Source organism: Tamandua tetradactyla, chromosome 1 (assembly GCF_023851605.1).
Source record: "Tamandua tetradactyla isolate mTamTet1 chromosome 1, mTamTet1.pri, whole genome shotgun sequence".
Lineage (NCBI taxonomy): Eukaryota > Metazoa > Chordata > Mammalia > Pilosa > Myrmecophagidae > Tamandua > Tamandua tetradactyla.
In genome coordinates, this window is record NC_135327.1 from 215,012,151 (window position 1) to 215,033,305 (window position 21,155).

At 36.3% G+C, this 21,155-nt stretch overlaps 1 long non-coding RNA gene across 2 annotated transcripts in view; it reads right to left on the reverse strand.

Moving 5' to 3' along the window:
* Positions 1–978: 978 nt before the first annotated feature.
* The window catches only part of LOC143688076 (uncharacterized), a 188,186-nt gene continuing 168,009 nt past the window's right edge, over positions 979–21,155 (reverse strand). Inside the window, exons 3-5 of one of the 2 annotated variants that reach the window (XR_013177817.1) lie at positions 8,885–8,953; positions 8,375–8,472; positions 979–1,161 (exon numbers count right to left, since the gene is read on the reverse strand). This is a non-coding gene — a long non-coding RNA (uncharacterized LOC143688076). Of the gene's footprint in view, positions 1,162–8,374; positions 8,482–8,884; positions 8,954–21,155 lie in introns of both variants that reach the window. The other variant, XR_013177814.1, reaches the window with a different exon arrangement.

Consider the following 21,155-nt stretch of genomic DNA (forward strand, 5'->3'; position numbering starts at 1 on the left):
TTCTTTTGTTTGTTTGTTTTGGGAAGTGTATGGGCTGGGAATTGAACCCAGATCTCCTGCATGGCAGGGGAGAATTCTACCACTGAACTATCCTTGCACCCCTCCTTTACTTTTTATTAACTGTATGGGGGGGCGGGGGTCACTGGTTATCTCTTGCTCTAATTTGTAGTTTTTTATGATTTGATAGATTAAAACTAGAAATTATACCCATTAGTTAGTAAATAAAGTGATTTTGATAGAAAGCATTCTTTAATAACACAGAGTCCACAAAAGGAAAATGATTGAAGTGGCTTCTTAGGATGCTTTCTTCCCCACAGCGCTGTTTAACTTGAAGGGGGTCCCCCTTAACAACCCTGGCCTCTTGCTGCACCCTTAGAGCTCCCTGTAGGAGAGCTAGCAACCAGAGTAAAGAGCTTGGAAGATAAAATCCCATATACATAGCTTTGCCTCTCCTACTGTTTTGCTTTAAGAGCTAATGAAGAGCACAGATTCTGCTGTCCTCTTTCTACCCTAAGTGTTACAAAAGCAGGTGCCAGTGGGAGGCTTGAGTCCATTTGGTATAGCTTGTCACTAATGGGTAAGTTCAGGTTTGGTGTTAGGAAGTCTGTGGTTGCAATACCCTGAAGTCACGTCTTCTTCTCAACTTTACTGCTGCCTTCTCTCTCTTTCTCTCTCTGGTTCTCAAAGTTTTTGACTAAGAGGAGGAAAGGGGTCTTATTTGTTGGACCTCCTCAAGTGCCCAGAAAGTACTTTATGAAAACAACTACACTTATGCCTTAGATGTCATTGAAGCAACTTGCTTAACAATTATACACCAACTAAGGGAAACAAACAGATATGTGAAAACTAATATTTAAGGTTAAAATCGTTGGCAGCCCTTCAAGAACACACTTATAGCACATAATTAACACAGTCTGATTTCTCTAATAAAATTCCATTGTGAGAAAAATTGACATGTTTTATTTTCAGCAGCCTGTCTTTGTCTCCAAAAAATGGTGCAGTCAGCAATAAGCTACCAAATGTCTCTCCTCACCTCCTTGCCCGAAACTGAGGAACTCCAGTTCTTAGGGGGATTGATCCATATGTTTCTTGTTATTATAAATTTAACAACAGATTTGTAGCTGCTGTTTTATAATCCTTGCAAAGCCTTTCAATTTTGACCTGTGGAACAAAGATTTGGATAAAAACAAATAAAAAACAAGTATGAGAGAATGCATGGTCAAGTTCAGGCTACAATAACATTTTAGGATCAAAATATACACTAAATTTCAATTTTAAAACTAGTTTTTACACTAGCCAAAGCTTCTTTCTTTCTTTTTAATAAAATTAAACGATTTAATAAAATGTAACTCCTCCTAGATGTTCTCCTAAAGTCTAAATTAGTCGAACAGCTTCTTAATAGGAGATGCTTTTGATCAGTTATTATAAAGACAAGGTGGTTCTTTTTAAGGTAATAAAATTTGATTTTAGTGTATAAAAAATCATCTTTTAAACAGTTTAAGATATTAGCCATACCTAACCTGGAATCAGGTAGCATATTCCCAAATCAATTACTGGTTATAGGATCTTAAAAAAAGTTTCAATACAATTTTGCCTAACTATAGGCTCTGTTATTCATTTTCTCAGCCAGGTTATGATCAATTATAACCTTTTTTTTTATTTGTAATATATAGATAGACCCAAACATTAATTTTTTAATGTATTAATTCAATAAAAAATGGAATGTTGGATATGTGAAATGATATATGGGCACCTCCATATAATTCTTTAATTTTAAATAAAGTCTATAAATACTTGATTATGCCTCAATAGCTACATACAACTAGGGACTCAAATTCTCATAATAATTATAATATTAATACAAATTTGTAATCAATTGTGGTTGGTGCTTGTGATCATTTCCTTTTTAAAAGATTGAATGTGGCCAAATACCTCATTCCACTGGGGAAAAACATCAGAATTGTAATTAGATAATAATCTAAATTTCTTCATCATAAAGAGCTAGTTTTACTAGTTTGGTAACATTAAGAAGTCAAAGTGTTTTTACCAATCATGGGGATTTCAGATAAATTACAAGCGTCAACACAGTTGACCTTTTTATTTTGGTTTCTTTACTCTAACTTCTTGGGTTTTACCCTTCTTGACATTAGGGCCCTGGAATGACTAGATCAAGTGGCAACTAGTTCCATCCTCAAGAGGGAATACCATTTGTTAGGGGGTAGGGCCACTCTTAGCAGCCATCTCCCAGCTCTACAGCCCCTTTCTTTTCTATTGTGTGCAGGCGCTTCAATAAATTTCCATTCTATAGCCTTGGAGAGCTGTTAGGTCTAATGGAATGGCCTGAGGGTACCTTAAACCCAAAACCAGTCACAAGCAGCCCCACCTGCCTCTCAGGGTGGAAACTCTCAGCAGCAGGTGAGACTGCTGCTCCTCCCCCTGGGATTCTATAAACTAGTCAACACTCAAACAGCACAGGGTTTCTCCTTTTTTACATCAATGGGCTTTTGAGCAGTTGGCTTCCTGGGACATGAGCCATGATGGGATCTCTTCCCTGCTCCTTTGTACCTTTGTGCTGTGTAAGCAATAAAGCAGCTATTTGCTAAAAGTTTCTGTTGTGCCTGAGCCCGTTTCCATAGCACGCCATCTAGCAACTCTCCACACCATTTTGAGTGCAGTTTCTAATATGTGCACTCTAGTTATTCCTGAGCTAGCTCCAATAATTGAAAGTTCAGAGAGTCAGCATTGCTCAATTAGACATTCTTAGTTTATGCATAAGCCTACTCACAAAACCCGTTTGTCTCAGGTGTATTTGAGACTCTGGTAGATTGGATTATGTACCACAAGGAAGGTTTGTATCTATTATGTGCTGGTTTGAATTTATTATGTACCCCAGAAAAGCTGTATTTTAATCCTGATTCAATCTTGTGGAGGCAGGCCTTTTCTTTTAATCCTGATTCAATATGTAGATTGTAATCTTTTGATTACATTATCTTCACGGAGATGTGATGTACCCAATTGTGGACAGAAGCCTCGGAGCTGACAGGACAGCACCGATGTGTGTCGAGAGAAATGACAAGAACCTCAGAGCTGACAGATAGAGCATACACAGATGTTCTGAGATGCTTGGAGCCCAGCAGACATTGCCATGTGCCTTCCCATGAGATATTTAGCAAGCCAGAACCTGGAGATGGCCAAGGGAAGCCAAGAGATAAAAGCCAGCCCCGGAGAACCAAAACGAGCAACCCCAACAGGAACAGAGACTACAGAGCCCAGGAGGAAGGGACCAGCAGATGCCAGCCACGTGACTACCCAACTGACAGAGGTGTTCCTGACCCATCGGCCGTCCTTGAATGAAGGGAACCTCTTGTTGCTGCCTTCATTTGGACACTTTCACTTCCTTAGAACTGTAAACTTGCAACTTATTAAATTCTCCTTTTTAAAAGCCGTTCCAGTTCTGGTAAATTGCATTCTGGCAGCTTGCAAACTAACACAGAGGGCGTGTTCTTAATCTTAATCCATGGTCCCGTGGGTGTGAAACTATCTGTAAATAGTGTCTTTGAGCATGCCGAGGTGACTCAGGCAATGGAGTCATTTGTGGAAGAGAGGCTTCTAAGGTTCTATTTGGTATGGCCCACCTGAATCAGGGTGGACCTTAGTCTACATTACTGGGGTTCTTTATAAGCAGAATGAATTAGGACTCAGTGAGTCAGAGAAGAGTCAGGAGCTGGAAGTCAGTGGAAACTGGAAGAGCAGACACCAGGTGGGGGAGATTGCCATGCAGCTGTAGGTATAGATGCAAGTTAAGGATCCTCCAGGATGGTGGCAAGCCAGCACCAGAATGCTGAAGATTACTAGGAGTTAGCATAGCTTTGCCAAAACTTTGATTTTAGAATTTTATCCCCCAAAATCATGAGACAAAAAATGTTAATCGTTTAAGCCAACCCAGTGTGTGGTATTTTCAGCAGCAATTCAGGCATATTAAGGCAGTTTAAACCACAACTAACTGTGGGTACTGGAAAAAAGTAATTATAAATACCAACTACAACCATATTAAATGAGGACTATAGTTGTTATGAATGTTTCTTTCTTATTTTGTTATGAATTTCCATATATATATATATATATATATATATATATATGTAAAATTTCCTTGTTTTCTTCCCTCTCATGTCCTTCATCATATAGCATAATTTATATTAAGCTTATGTCCCAATATTTAAGATACAGGATACCAAAAATAAGATGAGTACCACCTAAGAGCTTACTTCTTCTTCTGGAGAAAGGGCTAGTACACATCTGGTTGTACTTAGGACAATTGTATCATGTTAGACAGATATATGACTGCTATTGTCTTTAGTTGGAGATTAAATATAGTTTAAGGAGATGTTTATGGGTGTCAAGTTGATGAGGGATGATCTGTGATAGTTAATTTCATGTGTCATCTTGGTTAGGTTATGGTGTCCTGTTTGGTCAAAAGGAAACCCTAGCCTGATTGTTACCCTGAGGGTAATTCATAGATAGATAGATAGATTTGCAACTAGAGTCAGTTCATTGCATCTACAGCTGATTGCAGCCACAGTCAACAAAAGAGATTGCCATCACCAATGTGGGGAGTCTCCACATCCAATCCCTTGGAGGCATTAAAGCCAGAACTGAGATTTGGGAAGTCAAAAAGTTCTTCCTTTTCTTCAGCAATGTAGCTTCAACTGGGGAATTCAATATCAGTTCATTGGGGTTTCCAGCTTGCAGCGTACCCTATGGAGTTTGGATATGCTCATATCCCCATGGTCACATAAGCCAATTCTTATAGTAAATCACATTTATATATAATGTGTTGGTTTTGTTTCTCTGGAGAAAACTAATACAGTCACAAGAAAAAAAAATCTTTTTAGACATCAACATACTCAAGTGACTCTGTGCCACATTAATGGCCTGAATCAACAAAAATTTCATGTCTGGATTCATAAGAGTTATACTTTCTAGATATTTAAAGATTTTGAAGTTAAAAATATCTTCGTGTATTCCAAAGAAAACCATCAGCACTATTATAGCAACAGCAGAGGTAAATAATGGAAGGAGGGACAAGAGTTAAGAGGAGGTCTAGATTTACTGCTTGTTTATTGGTTTTCTTTCTCTTGGTAACAATGAAATTATCTAAAATTGAGAGTGTTGATGGACTGTGGACTTTGGATGCTACATATGATGCCTGATGAATGCCGGTAGCTGAAGGATGCACTAACTGAGAAGTAGATTGGCAATTAATGGTGTGTACTTATGAATGAAGGTTGTGCTGCTACAAAAAGGAACAAAGTCATGAAGCATGCAACAATGTGAGTGAGCATGTAGGACGTTTAGTGAGGCAAAATAAGCCAGAAACAAAAGAACAACAATGGTATGGTCTCCTTTAGAAAATGCTTATTAAAAAACAGTGCCTAGATTGTAAGGTTTTATAGCAGACACATTAAGTCCAGAGTGGTGATTATTACTTCTGGATATATATATATATATATATATATATATATATATACACACATACATATAACCTGATATCTAGAGATAAGAATGAAGCCAATCAGATTGGGGTTAAAGTAATCCAGAACACAAGGATAAGGAAGACAGTATCTATATTTTAGAACCACGCATAATCTTTGAGACCAAAGGAAGAAAGATTTGTTTGGCCTGGGACTGAAATTTTCTGTAGCACGTAATCTAACTTGACCTATCTGTAGAGCTCATTTGAACAATTGGAACACAGGGAGCCCAGAATACAAAAGAGATCCTTTAATCCTGTATAGATTATTGTAATGCCTGAATACATCCTAGAGTATATTAATCAGATAAAAAGTATTGGTAGCAGGCCATGGTGGCTCAGCAGGCAGAGTTCTTGCTTGCTATGCTGGAGACCCAGGTTCAATTCTTGGAGTCTGCCCATGTAAAAAGAAAGTATTGGCTGTTTCCAACTGTGGTATTACATACAATGGAATATTATGCAGCTTTAAGACAGAATAAACTTATGAAGCATGTAATAACATGGATGGACCTAGAGAACATTATGCTGAGTGAGTCTAGCCAAAAATGAAAGGACAAATACTGTATGGTCCCACTGATGTGAACCGACATTCGAGAATAAACTTGGAATATTTCATTGGTAACAGAGTCCAGCAGGAATTAGAAACAGGGTAAGATAATGGGTAATTGGAGCTGAAGGGATACAGACTGTGCAACAGGACTAGATACAAAAACTCAAAAATGGACAGCACAATAATACCTAATTGTAAAATAATCATGTTAAAACACTGAATGAAGCTGCATCTGAGCTATAGGTTTTTTTTTGTTGTTTGTCTGTTTGTTTGTGTCTTTTTTTTTACTATTATTATTATTTTTATTTTTTCTCTATATTAACATTCTATATCTTTTTCTGTTGTTTTGCTAGTTCTTTTCCTAAATCGATGCAAATGTACTAAGAAATGATGATCATGCATCTATGTGATGATGTTAAGAATTACTGATTGCATATGTAGAATGGAATGATTTCTAAATGTTGTGTTAATTTCTTTTTTTTCTTTAATTAATAAAAAAAACTGAAAAAAAAAAAAAGAAAGTATTGGAAAAGTCCTTTGAGGGATGAGAGGAAGAATATGGAACTATTAAACCTTACCATCAGGGAATCCCCTGATACTGTGTCAAACTTTAGGGACATCCAAATCAATAGGACATGCCCTCGATCTGGAGGCTTACTCTTGTGAAGATTATGTAGGCAGTGGAGAAGTTTAGACTACCTATAGGCATGCCTAAAAATTACTTCTGGAGGACCTCTTTTGTTGCTCAGATGTGGCCTCACTCTCTCTCCCAACTCTGCAAGTGAAATTATTGCCCTGCCCTCTGTGGGACATGGCATCCAAGGGTAAAAGACTCCCTGGCTATATGGGAGATCATTCCCAGGGATGACTCTGGCCCTGGTACTGTGGGATCAAAAATTCCATCCTGACAAAAAGGGGAGAAAAAAGTGTAACTAATAAAGTATCAGTGGAAGAGATAGAGTACAGAGTTGAAAGGCTACTCTGGGGTTGCTCTTATGCACATAGACCTTGCTACCTATCATAACCTGCCAAACTCCAACCAAGACCATTCTAGCCAATTCTAAAGAACATCTCGGGCAATATATAAGATTCCACAAGGGTTCCAGGCACTAGAGTAGCTTTTGAGAAACCTACACTCTCCAGATGGTTCCCTGGTCTGGATAAGTCCTGAAACCTAGCCCAGCCTCTCCAGAACATCAGACAGTTCCATCTTCCTACCCCATATTAGTGACAGACCCTTCTAGTATGAAAAAGTTAGAAAGGTCATAGCCCAAACACCACTTAAGAGAGGGATGGAAAGATCAAAGCTGATGGTGGAGTTATACAGTGAAGATAGCATTTAACACATGAATATGAATGCTGAATCATTAAATTGATATCTCTTTTAGTCTCCGGTATCTTAGAGCAGCTAGAAGTAAAGACCTAAAATTGTGGAATCATAACCCATGTCACACTCTGAAATACATTCAAAACTAAATTGTGGTGCTGTACTTTGAAATTTTATTGCTTTTTTGTATATATGTTATTTTTCACAAAAAAAAGAAGGAAAAAAATGTTGATTGTGGTGATAAAAAAATATTTAAGCCTTTCAGCCTCCTATATTCAAGAGCAGCTAGAAGGAAAAATTTGAGCAGATCGTATGGTAATCTATGACAAACTCTGGGATCTGTCCTGTAACTACTTGTTGAAGAGTGCTTTGAAAACTATTGCTTTCTTATTTCTTTGCTTTGTATATATACTATATTATACAATAAAAAAAGTTAAAAAAAATCTTAATTTGCCTATAGATAAAGCCAAGTAACATATTTAAAAGCCAGTAATTCCAGCAAATTCTTTAGTGACATGCAAACAAACTGTAAGCCTTATTCAACTATTGTTAGTCAAATTATTTTGCATGCAACAATAGATTATTACTATATATATATATATAGTATATATATATACTATATATATATATATATATATATATGCATTTATGAACAGTTTCCAGATTGGACAAATTAAATCATCCTTTATGATAATAAGCCAATCATAACATTTTAAAATTTCATAACTGAATACAAACTGTCATTGGAATGAGTGGAAAAATCATATTCAACTGTGAAAGTTGGAAGAGATCTCAGATTCCACACTATCTACTTTTCTAAAATTCAGATCAATAAAAATTTTTAAAAAAATTGGAAACTAGGTTTTTGACTTTTTAAAAAACATCTTTTTAATCTGCCTAAACATAAGCGGCCTCACAAGGCATTGTCCACTAGAAATATAAATACAAACCCAAGTGGTCTACTTACACAGTGCCCAGCATTCCTGAAAGGCAGACTCTCTGGGATTCCTGGTTTATGCAAAACACTACCCAAAGCACAAGTTTTTTCTTCTTCATTTCACCATACTTAAGTTCCTCATAAGAAAGAATAATTACAAATGGGCCTTCACACGTGATATTTGCCGAAAATAATACATTTTTAAACAAAATTTGGAAGTTTAGTCAATTATGCTAGCAATTACATATTACTTAAATATATAATTACATTTTAATTGAAATTTACATTTTAAATTACATACATATATATATGTGTAAAAAAGGATGAACTTATCAGGTGAATTAAGGGTCTTCTGATGCTTATCCTAACCAGACTATATCATACTGAATGAGTCATTCTCTATTTTACTCCCAGCAACTTTCATACTTCTTCATACATTTTCCTCAAAGAGGAAGAAGAGAAATACGTGAAAAAAATGTGGAAAATAGACTCCAACCTTCTTATTGACTGTTCCTGCCTAACTCTATTTCTGTGACCCACCTGACAAGTCTGTACCTTTAGCATCTTCTCTTCACCAGCCTCATATTCAGCACAATTGCAAATACATTCCTAAAAGATTCCATTAAAAGAAATTTACAACATAAAGTTTGATTTATAAGCACTTAATAATTATTAAAATTATTAATCTGATTACCAAAAATAATTTCTCTCATATATTCATTAAGTCATCGTATTTTACCGCCAGAACAAAAATACCAGACTATAGTATTTTCAAAAGGAAGACATTATAAAATATCCCGTGTTATTAGGACAGAATTGAGAACATTGAGTACTGTTTAGATTAAATTCATTTACAAGGGTGCTATGTTTTATATTATGAATTATTATTTGTAAACTACCTCATACCACAAAAGGAATTGAGGAAGTATACAAAGTTATATAGTCCAGAACAGATTAAAAGAAGAAAAGTAATAGAAGGAGGAAAGGAAGAAAAAAAAAGAAATAGTGGAAATTAAGAGGACCTGAACCTACATGTGCTTTAAAAATTTTCTCTCTAATGATGAAATAATATTATTACTATTTTAGGACTATGCAAGATTGTGGGGCTAAATTTGAGAGAAAGCAAGATCTTCCTCAAATTTGCATTGTTTTAGAATCACCTGTAAGGGAATGTACTTTCCTTCTTGTGGTGGCGAGGGGATGGAATAAGAGGTTCTCATCTCTTTCTCTAAACATGTAACCCCCAAATCAGAGGGGCCAGATACACAGATAGGCCCAAAATGCTGTTGTCTGAGTCTTGCTGTCCAGAGATATTATGAAAAGAGAAGTGTAGGTTAAAACTCACCAGCTTCTTCTAGTGGCAGCACAAGGACCTAGAGCCCACACTAGCCAAACTCAGTCTACAGCTATCTGGTAGGCTCCATTTCAACATTTCCTAAATCCTTAGCTCCTTCTTCTGCTGCTACTTAAACCCACAGGTTTTCAACAAGGCTCACTCCACATCTCTCAAGCCAAATCCATTCCACCGCTACTCTCCAACCCCAGTTGAGTCTTCTCCACCTCAGCTTTAGGCAATTGCTCCAATTTCCACCTCTGACCTCTAGAATAGACGTTCTCAAGATATTTGGTCTCAGGACCTCTTTATCATTTAAATTATTCTGAGGACCCCAAAGAGCTTTTGTTTATGTGGATTATCGCTATTGGTATTTTCCATATTGACAATTGAAAGAGATATTGTTTTAATATATTTACTAATTTATTTAGAAATAGTGATAATAAACCCATTACAAATTAATAAATATAACATTTTGAAAAATAACTACATCCCTGAACCCCCAAAATAAGTGAAAAATGGCATTTTTTTAATTTTTGCAACTCCTTTTATGTCTGATTTTTTTTAAAAAATCTGAATTTTCAACTAATTTTCTGCATTCAACCAGTTGTGATATGTAGATTGGGTTGAAAAATAGCTGAAAACCAGCCTCACACAGATCATTGAAAAATGAAGACTATTTTAATAGCCCTTCAGATAATTGTGGCTATTCTGTGGAAATACAGCAACACTTGACAAATAGTACTTTCTTAAAGATCAGTTGCAATATGGATTCTGAAACTATATCAATGAATGTTTCATATCTATCACATTAAAACCCGTTGGTCTTGATCACTGAATGAATCCTTTACCCACGCATGATCTTGAAGTACAAAGCCTGGCCGTATTGAAAATATCAGATTGGACTTATGCAGCTCTTCCAAATGTTAACACATTTCATTATGTAATATCAAAAATTCACTTTCACAATATTATCACAGATCTCATAAGAAAAGTCTTGAAGTATTGGGGACCTGTCAGGATCATGGTGGTGGATACAAACTTTTCAAAATTCTAATTTTCACTCAAAGGCTCAAGTTTTATCAGAGGCAACAAGTATTATCAGTTGCTTTCCTTGAAGTGACAGGCTTATTTTGTTTATTTTTCAAAAAACGTCTGCCAAATATTCATTCATGAATAACCATTTCTAATCTGTCAGGCAGTCTTGAGAGTAAAAAGGTGTTCCATGAAAAAAAGTGGCTAGTTCAGCCTGCAAATCTGGAGATGTCCATCATTCTACCCTATATAGCAGAACTACTTTTTGTGACCATCTCATTTCATCACACAGAATGTTAAAAGATATATACTCAAGAGCTAAGACTTGATAATATTAATATTAAAGTTTTTTACTATTTCATCTAATAAATTCTTAAGAGGAACTAGCTTTTATTTCTCTATTGTAAGTGCTTGGTAGTGAAGAACAGAGATATTACGATCACGGTTTGGTGCCATTGTCTGGACTCCACCACCAGCAGTTTTACCAACCATTACTTCTGTACCATCCGTGCAAATATGCCCAGCAGAAAAGCATATAGGATCTTAGTATTTCTATGAAAATAGTTTTGACCTACGGACTCCCTGAAAGAGTCTCAGAGAAGCCCAGGGCTCCAAAATTTGAGAACTTCTTGTCTAGGGTTTTCATTCTTCAATCTTTCTCAGAATACTCAGTACAAAGAATCTTGGAGAAGAGGTAAGAACAGTCCCAGATAAATGTCAGAAGTTGAGAAGCTTGGATCAGATATGTTCAGGGGAGCCCAGACCAAGACAAGAGAAGGGAGAATGGGACTGTTGAAATGATTAGGAATTGGCTCCAATACCTTTGGCTTTCCACCTACATGAAAGCTATGGTGAAGACACCGGCGCTGGAGAGAGGTGAGGGAGAAGGCCACTCATACCCTAGCATAGCCCATCCAGCACTTGCCCAAGGGGACCAAGTAAACAAATTCAGGAAAATATTAGTGTGAGTGCTAACGTCGTAATCATTTCCCTCTCATTATCTTTCTAGGAAGCACTTTTTATTTATAAATTTATAAATATCCCCTAATCCACTTTTTATTTATAAATATCCCCTAATCTAAGAGTCAGCAGATCTTTTTTGGTAAAGGGCCAGATAGAAAGTATTTTATATGTTAGGGGCTGTAGAGTTTATATTGTAAGTACTCAACTCCACCATTGTGATGTGTAAACAGCCACAGACAATAAAAAAAAAACAAACAAGAATGGATGTGTTCCAAAAATCTTTGCTTATGGCACTGAAATTTGCTTTTCATAAAATTTTCATGTGTCAAAAAATATTATTCTTTAGATTGTGGGCTATATAAAAATAGGTGGTGGGCTGTGATTCTAACAGCAAAAATTTGAAGTACCATGAAGGAAACTTTGTATAAATGAAGCCTTTTATTTATTTATTTATTTTTTTTAACATGGGTAGGCTCCAGGAATCGAACCCAGGTCTCTGGGGCACAGCAGGCAAGAATTCTGCCACTGAGCCACTGTTGCACCACCCAGATAAATGAAGACTTTTTAATATTCCTTGATTTATACCTTTATTTCAGGCTCGTCTTATTCTGACTCTCAATTAGTCAGGTACATGCTGCATTGCTTTTCTAAAATTACTCACAAAAGTCTCAAGGTCTTATGATAGAATAAAAAAAGAGGTCAGGAGACATATAATATGTAATATAATATCACTTAGTATACCATAAAATAATGTGACAATGTAATATATTGTGATAATATGGCAGTCGAGTTTTTTCATTAATTCTATGAGTTTTCATAAGTGAAGCACTAGAATCTCAGAATAATCAATAACATTATATTTGCACTGGAAAAGATAAGAAACTAGTCAAACAAGCAAACTTCCATCAACATTTGGCCCAGGTAGATTCAACAAAACTAAAAGCTGAAACATGAGTTTCTCTAGGCAACTGGTTCTGAAGGATCTATCTACCCTATTAAACAATGCTGCTGTGCAACTTCAATTTAAGTAACCGGATTTGCTTTCTGCCATGAATGCCCTCCCTGCTTCCTTGCCTCTTCAGCATCTAGAAGCTCTTCAAGCCCCTGCTCAAATCTAATCTTCTCTATAAAGCCTTCCCTTGTCTAAGTCATCTTTCATATCTGGATTCCTAGGCATTCATTTTGGTACCACTTATTTGGCAGTCATACATTGATTTATAGAGTCATTTCTGGTATTAAACTGCATTTTAACTCTTGAATGGTTAACTACCAACTCCTTTGAGAATCACAGTTTTATCCTAGCTTCTTGTACTTTCTAGGTTCCTTAGCACAATACCTCATTCATGATAAGAGTAACTCTATGAGTACTTGGTTTGAACCAAATGCAAGTAAAAGTTCCTCTTCTGGCCTGTTCTTTTTTACAGCTTCTCCATTGTCTTAGAAGGAGAATTTCTCAATTACCGTTCATCTTGATTTTTGAGTTTTTAGTCTGCTTGGGGAAAAAAATTTCATCCAGCATGGAATTTACAAATGAACATTGTGTAGTTTATTTATCATGTTGATAACTCTTGGAAAGCACTGGCTCTCCAACTTTCCCTTGAAATTAAATTGACACTCCAAGAGTCATATCCAGTAAAGCCACATAATAGTGCATTTCCCTATAAAAGTTCTATTATCTGATTTGCTTCTCATTACTGTCTAAAGGGGAAAAAATGGCATCTTGACCTAATACAGGGAGAATAAAATTATAGGTATTACTAAACACATACAGATAATTATAGATACCATAACATCTCTTATTTTCCTGAACAATGCAATTATTACTATTTCCAAACTATGATATGTTTTTTTTCAAAGTCTATTAATCTGATCTTCACTGAAGTGTTATTTTGAAGTGTAGAGAGGTTTTCAGTCACATTGAACTGGGTTCTTACTGTGAGCCCTATTTTGCAGATACCTGATCTTCCAAAGCTTTCTGATTTGCAACTTCTTCATCTGCAAATTGAATACAGAATTACCTATATGAGGAATGACAATGAGAAATATAATTTGTGACATCAATTTTGCAAAGCAGTTTGGCAATATCCATCAAAACTTTAAATGCAGATATCCTTTGACTGTCATTTGCACTTTTAGGTTTTGATTGTGTGTATATACTCATCAAAGTATTGCAAAACATATAACAAAAATGTTTATTGTAGTATAATTTATGTAGGAAAAATTTGAAACAACCTGAATGCCCTTCAATATAGAAGTTGTTGAATAAAATATACCATTTTCATAAAACATCATTAGGAAGAATGAGGTAGGGCTGCATATGCTTATGTGAAAAAATCTCAAGTATTTATTATTTAATTGAAAAATCAAGATGTGTGTATATTATACATAGCATGTATATGTGTATAGTAGGTAGTGATTCCCTTTGAGAATACAAAAAGAAGATTATTTATACAAGTTTATAGAAAAATATGGTTTTTCTAAGGATGCTCACAAAACTGTTGATTGTGAGATTTTTTTCAGTGAAAAGATTAGGGGTCAGAGAAGGAAACTTCCACTTTTCTTTTGGTGCCTCTGTTATACTATGTGCCTAAGAAGTACTTAACATACAGGACATATGAACATGAAATTTGAACCTTATTAAGAATTTTCCATATCAGTGCTTGGCAAATAGTATATGCTCAATAAATGCCCATTCCCTTTTCCTTATCCTTATAACAGAACCCATACTATACTCCTCCAGGGTTGTTTTTTGAAAGAATTGCAGCTCAAACTAAAAAATGTGTGAAATATGATGAATTGCCATCCAATCTGTGCTTCTATTCTGTATTTTAAATCTGTCCACCTAGAGTTTTGGTTTAACTTCCTAGGCTTCTCAAGCAAATACTATGCAATGAGTTGGCATAAACAATGCCAATGTATGAGCTCGTGTTTTTGAGATTTTAACCAAGTCCAAATCACACTTTCATCAAGGCAATGTTTTCTTCCTGAAGACCAGCATTCAGGGGCTGGCTGCCAGCAATCCTTGGCTTCTCTATCATGGGGCAGGTCACATGGTGGGGTCTCATGGTTCCTGCCTCCTCTTTCATGCTTTTTTCTCTCCTTCTGTCTGAATTTCACTCCAATTATAAAGGACTCCAGCAATAGGATTAAGGCCCACCCTGCCTGAGGTGGCCACATTTTCTTTACTGATGTAACCTCATTATAAGGCCCTGCTTACAATGGGTTCACACTCACAGGAATAGATTAAATATAGGAACATGTTTAAAGCAGCAAATCATCCCAAGTTTTTACTACCTGCCCTTGTAATTTATTGTTTTATTTTCTGGATTGCTTTGAGATGACAAAAAAAGAAAGTAAAACTGTATTTATTTATTTTTTCTCTAAAGCCTCTTCCAGTTTAAACTGGGATATATATTTAGACATGGGCAATTATAAAATAGTACTACTGATAGTATTATTTCTTTGGGTAAAGCACAAAGTTGTATGATGTAGATTAGCCTGACCAATGAGAAAATGGCATCTCATCTCATGTCCTAATACCTTAAATAATGTGATATAAGAACATAACCACCAAACACACACTAAGAAAATGAAAGTAAGGAAAAGAAAGGAGAGGAGAGGAAGAGAAGGAGGAAGGCAGAAAGGAAGAGATCATGGGAGAAAGGGAGGAAAGGATGGAGGGAGAGAGAAAGATGGAGAGAAGAGGGAAGACAGGAAGGAAGGAAGGAAGGAAGGAAGGAAGGAGAGAGAGAGAGGGAGGGAGGGAGGGAGGGAGGGAGGGAGGGAGGGAGGGAGGGAGGGAGGGAGGGAGGGAGAGAGAGAGAGAGAGAGAGAGAGAGAGAGAGAGAGAGAGAGAGAGAGAGAGAGAGAGAGAGAGAGAGAGAGAGAGAGAGAGAGAGAGAGAGAGAGAGAGAGAGAGAGAGAGAGAGAGAGAGAGAGAGAGAAAGAAAGAAAGAAAGAAAGAAAGAAAGAAAGAAAGAAAGAAAGAAAGAAAGAAAGAAAGAAAGAAAGAAAGAAAGAAAGAGGAAAAACATCTCTTCTTGGTAGACCAGCATGACACAGCCCAGAACAAGAAATCAGAAGTATGTTAGAGAGCATATGATCCATCCCATCTGCATTAACTCTTGTTATCTTGAATTATTACCTTTCTACTCTATGTTTTCACCAATAAAAAATGGATTTTTAATTATTTAGTCTGGTTTGGGTCACCTGTCAGAAATCGTGATATAACTCACCTAATCTCAGTATATTTCTATGGCAACCATTGAAAACCAAATATTGTTTGGCATTAAGTTATTCCAAAGTGCTAAGAAGAGATTTAGACTCTGTAGCTATTGACCAACTGCCATGTGTCTGCTACCCACTGCGCCTTCTGGCAACAAGGGAGGTCATTGTTAAGGCAGCCTGAATTCCTCAGGAGCAGGTCTGTTGAATGCTTTCCTGGAATGTAGATGGGCAAATCCTAGTAAATACAGGAAGCTTTAATCAAACATGAAAGTTCCTTTGGGACCATATAAAACTGGAAAGTCCAACTAAGCCTATGCTTATGGCATGTTCAGGTTAAGGGGAAAATTTTTAAAATCAGTATATTTAAATCCTTCTGTAAAAAGGCACAACCCAATACAGTAATATTACTGATGCTTACTAGCACACTGTTGAAGCTGGAGGAACAGAAAAGAGAGCTACAGAGGAAATTTTTTATCATAGCCTTTTCAGTTAATGATGAATAAGCAGGGAGTTTTGCTGACTTGCAAGTTAAAAATATAACTAAGAAGAGAACCTAGGTCATATCACTCGCAAGGGAGTTGCAAGAATGAAATATATTCCATTAGAGAATATAGTTACCTTTAATTACTCATAATAAAATAACCATGGAATACTTAAAATAATCAAATCTGGGACCAATCCTAAATTTTGTTTGGGCCCATTTGACTCTGTTGCCTACCAACCATCATTAAAGCCAAAATACTAGAGTGAATTCACTCTTTTTTCTTTCTTTCATGAATTCCACAAACCAAATAAAGTACAGAAGAGCTGCAAAACCCTAGAAGCTCACTGTCTAATGGACATTCTTGTAAGCAGAAGAGTGGTAACTGCTGGAGGACTGGAATGCAGCACAGAAGAACCACAATTCAGACCAGAATCATCATGAAAGCTTCTTGGGAGGGACTTTTAATGGCCTTTGAAGAGGAAGGAAAAGATAGTCATCTCGACTAGGGAGAAGGACTTCCAGGTAAAGGGAACAGTAGAAGCAGAGACCCAGAAACATGAACAGTTCTGTGAAAACTTACATTACAGCACAAGTTACACCAGAGTAATCCCAGGTGATGAGATAGAGAAGCAGACACAGAACACATTGGGCCTTGATGGATTTCAAATTGATCCCAAGTGTGAGCGTGAGACTTTTTGAGACAGTCATTCTGCAGCTGGATAAAAGTTGAGGTAAGACCTGTGAAGGGCCTCTTTCCAAAGACCACCGAAGTAAAGTGAGACATTTTCAAGATGTGATCTAAGGCCCAGTGAATGTGTTTAGAGAGGAATTGATAACTTAGAGAAAGGTATAGGAGGAAGAAAAAGCATTATTAGTAATCTGATTTTCTTGATATAAGCCATGCATTTTCCAAGTAGGACATACATAATAACAATTGATAAAAAAAAAAGTTTTCCATTTTTCCTTCCTTTTCCATGTTGGGTTTTTGAACTGAAAGAGCTGTTTATTCATGGCAAATTTCACAGTACTGTGTCTACCCTGTGATATTTACTCAGAGTTCTGCAAAACTTAGTTTACACTGCTTTTGTAATTCTGCAAATTTTGATATCTTCATGATTTTCTTTTAAGGAAAATCACAGGAGAGGAAATTAGTTATTGTGATCTGCAATTTCCATTTTAAATGGAAAATCGGTATTTATCCTTTTCTTATCTTTTTCATCTCCTGCCTAACCAGATTTTAAGATCCTATTTTATGCAAAAAATCTTGTATACATTTATGTTTCTGGCAAAGCACCTTAGAGAACGTAGATTATTAAATTTTTTATTTTATACTGTTATTTGGGACATGGAGATCCATGGAAGAATTTTCTACTAAAGCTCTGTACAAGGAAAGTTCTTGGACTGAAGGAAATAATTGAACTAACTGAATTTGGTGAGATTATCTAGGCTTCACAAATAAGCATTCTCAAGTGCTCTTCTGCTTAAAATCTAACCCTTTCTCAGCTTAAGGAAGTGTGATAGCTTGAATTATGTGCCCTGACATCTTCATCTGAATCCTTGTGGGTGTGAACCAATCTAAATAGGACCTTTTGAAGATATTATTTTTTGATAAGATGTGGTGAACTCAACCAGGGTGGGCTTTAATCCACATTACTGGAGGTCTTATAAAAAGAGAACATGGAAGTGACCACGGCAAAAAAGGAGAAGACATTGCCATGTGGGCAGAAATATAAGCCAAGGAACATCAAAGATTGCCTCTACCACTACCAGTTACAACAGTCTTTATAGAGAAAACAGGCCTTGCTGATTCCTTGATTTTGGCCTTCTAGCCTCAAAATCAGTTTTTGTGAAGCAGTTCAGGTCAACAAAGACATAGGTGATGAATACGAAAATTAAAGGTATCTTCTTCTAAATCAGAGTGTAAAAAAAAAAAATCCTTAGGTTGCTTCAAGGGCTGGTTAAGGCTCTAGAGACCGGGAAGAAAATTATATTGCTTCTCCCAGAATAGTTTAGAATGAGTGCATTTCTACACTGAGTTAAAGAACCTTCATATGAATATTTTTAGAATTACTTAAGCTCTAACTTTAACATGAAACTGTTAGCTGGAGCTCTCCATCTCTTCTTCCTTCCCTGCATTCCTCCCTGAACTAGATTACTCTACTGGATGGCACTGTACAAAGCCAAGTTCTCTTCTGCCGTTCTAGGGCATTCTTTCCCCCAGCTACGTGGGATGTTGGCGACTGAAGAGTACCTTTTTAGTAGAGGACCTCAACTGAAAACTTCTCAAAGGCAACAATAGAAGCCAGGAGTAATGGAATGGTATGTTCAAAGTGATGAAACTATATAACTGTAGACCTAGAATTCAGCAACTTGTCAAATGATCATTCAAAGGTGAGGCAAACTGAAGAAAACTGAGAAAATATATATTTAAAAGATCCTCTCTGAAAGAACTATTAAGGAGATATTTCAGAAAAAAGAAAACTTAATCCAGAAAAAGGATTGAGTTAAAGTATTAGAGATAGTACACATATTAGAGAATCTGTACAACATAATAATAATAACAATAATAATACTGGCTAATTACCAAATATAAAAACACAGCGGAAGTAAAGTCTAGACAACTATCACTTAAGATGACAGATACTTAAAGTATTCTAAGGTCTGTGTGTCAACTGGGAAGTGGAAAGAAATAGTGATTAACTTCAGGCACTAATAAGGCAAGTAGGTATATAAAAATGTTAGGGTAACCACTAAATTGAATGAATAACTATCAAATCAGTGTGAGAAATAAAGTTAAAGGGGGGTGGGAAATAATCAATCTTTTTAAGAACATAAAAGGAGAGAATACAAAGAAAAAGAGTAAGTGTCTTAGAGGAAGTAGTGAGCCTTGAGAAGCCCCTTTCAAGAATGAGGTATTCACTCCCCCAAGAATAATAACTATTGATTGCTCACAGTTGAGCCCCTCCCCAGGACTAGCCAACCCCCCAAGTTTATATCCAACCACTGCTGACAGTCCAAATCCAGTGGCAATTGTCTTAAAATGAGCCAATTCTTTAGGGTCACTTTAGCTACAGAGCTCACTGTGAGATGAACTGAGGCTTTAGCTATGACTACATCACAATCCCTCATTTTTTCTAATCCTGTCTCTTCCATTTCTTTGCAGGTGTTGATTGTAAGAGTACTTCCCTGTAAACCTCCTTCATGTAGGTCTCTATGTTAGACCCTTTTACACAGACACGTGGCCGAACTCAGTCATCTCGTATGTACTATGCATTGTGATACAAAGATCAATGGAAGAAGATGAGGTGTACCAAAGGAGATACAAAACTAATTTAGCCAAATAGATCAAACCATCAGTTCTAGAGTTATATTTGTCACTTAGTACCTATGTGACCTTGGATAAACTCTTTAGGCCTCAGTTTCTTTATCTGTAATAAAAGTTTACTGTGATGATTAAGTAGGAGGTCCTCAAAATTGTTGGGTAGTAGTCAATATTATATGAAAATAAACTACTTACAGTATTAAAAGAAAAAAAATTAGAAAGGCTTTGTTTTGCCTCAGAGAAGACCTCTAGAAAAGATGACATTTAAGTTTGAACTTGAAAATCAGGATGACAGTGTCAACCATAGAAAAAATGGAATAATATGTTAAGCAAAAGAAAGAGCATGAGTCAAATCCCAAAAACATTGCAAGTGGCAAATAATCTCTTTAGGATGATGTACAGATGAGAGTGGCAGGAGATGGGGCTGGAAAGACGGGAGCAAACCTGTCTACCTTGAATTGTATTCTACAATAGGCAATAAGATTCCCAAACCGTCATATTTAAATGTGTGACATAATCAGATTTGTATTTTAACAAAGTAACAGCTTAACCTGTGTCAAGGACTCATTGAGAAACTAAGGAGAATCTGGAAGGCAGGATAGGATGCATGCAGGAAGCCCACTGTGTTGGTCCAGGCCAAAGAAGGTAGGAGGTTGAACCAAGACAAAGGCAGAAAGAATAGAGAGTGAATGATAAGATTTTAGTAACAAGTAAGAACAAAAGCAAAAGGATTTAGGGATGCAGGTGTGAAAATTAGAGGGAAAAAGAGCAATCAAAGCTGGTACCTGAATTTTGCCTTAGGAAAGAGGTTGAGAAATGGGAGGGACAAGTTTTATTTTGAGCAGGATCACTTTAAGATATTAGATTAGCAAAGAGTTATGTAAGAGGACTACAGTGAATGGGGCTATACAAAACTTGAAACAGAATAATACTCAACAGTGTTGTCATTGTGATGGAGGAACAGTCTTCATCTGTCAGTGTGTCTGCAAAATAATTTTCTACCTGGTTAGGTTAGCATATGGAAACTGTGTGTTTCTTTTCCCATGGAAAAAGAACACTGAAGCAGTGACTACATAACAATTCATAGTACTTCATTCTGAATACCTGAATGTGGGTTTTCAATGGACAATTCAGACTCCTTTTCATGCACTGTTCAATAATTTATAATATGTACAAATAGTCTTCTCGATTAGATTTATATCCATGCATTTAAATTAATAACCACTTAGTCTGATGCCTCAGAGTCTAGCTGAAAAGATGCCAAAATTGGGGCTTTTAAGTTTTCAGTCTTTAGGGGGATTAATTCATCCACCAGAAGCACAATAATTCCATATGTCCAAGTTTGGATGTATTTTCTACTTCTGAAAGAAACAATGATGACACTATACTGACTTTCAAAATGAATCAAATAGAAGGAAAAGCATAATTCAAAGCCAAATTGGGATTC